This window comes from Nematolebias whitei, chromosome 2 (assembly GCF_014905685.2).
Source record: "Nematolebias whitei isolate Nwh7 chromosome 2, NemWhi1, whole genome shotgun sequence".
Taxonomy (NCBI): domain Eukaryota; kingdom Metazoa; phylum Chordata; class Actinopteri; order Cyprinodontiformes; family Rivulidae; genus Nematolebias; species Nematolebias whitei.
This window is the reverse complement of record NC_056499.1, coordinates 23638217-23639216: the sequence shown is the minus strand read 5'-3', so window position 1 is coordinate 23639216 and position 1000 is coordinate 23638217.

The window sequence follows — 1000 nt, the reverse complement described above, 5'->3', positions numbered from 1 at the left end:
TCTATCTATCTATCTATCTATCTATCTATCTATCTATCTATCTATCTATCTATCTATCTATCTATCTATCTATCTATCTATCTATCTATCTATCTATCTATCTATCTATCTATCTATCTATCTATCTATCTATCTATCTATCTATCTATCTATCTATCTATCTATCTATCTATCTATCTATCTATCTATCTATCTACAATTTGTATCTCAAGGGACTGCAAACTGCAGGTCGGGGGCCACATGTGGCTCTGAAGCAGCTCTTTGTAGCTCTAAACAACACGGTTTATATTCAGAACCACAACAGGAAAACCAGTTTTAGCTATTTTCCTGTGAATGAAACCGTGACAGTCTCCTGTGGCAGTTTTGCAAGCACTTGATAGATTAAAATATTGTGAAACAATGAAACAAGGCATTCATATTTATAGCATGTCATTTTGACAAAAACAAAAATATAGTTTTATTTGATTAAAAAAAAAGTTCTGCTTTTATGTGAAAAATAGTAAATTTCATATGCAGAAAACTCATCTCCTTATTATGTCTAATAATAGGCTATATTAAGCAAGTAGCTTTGTTATTTGAAGGTGAAATACGTTTTAATTTTAAAAATGAGAACAAATAAGGTATAAACATTTAAGGTTCAAGGTGTCTAGTGTCATTCACATCACATGTGGTACATAAGGTGGAACAAAATTGTGTACTTAAGGTTCTAATTACACCCCAAAACAGCAAACATATAAAGTATAAAAAGAAACAGTATACAAGTATCTAAGATATACACTAAACAATAATAATATAATATTATATGGTGTCAGAGGCCACTAACAGCAGCCTGACCTTGAGTCTGTTGTAAGCAGATGGGTATGAATACAGCAGCTTATGGGTAAGAAATCAGCAGCACAGATAAAGTGACATGTCACCAATTAAAATGGTATTACATTGATTTTTCTGGTTAGAGATTTGTGAGTCTAACAGCCTCAGGGTAGAAGCTGTTCCTCAGTCT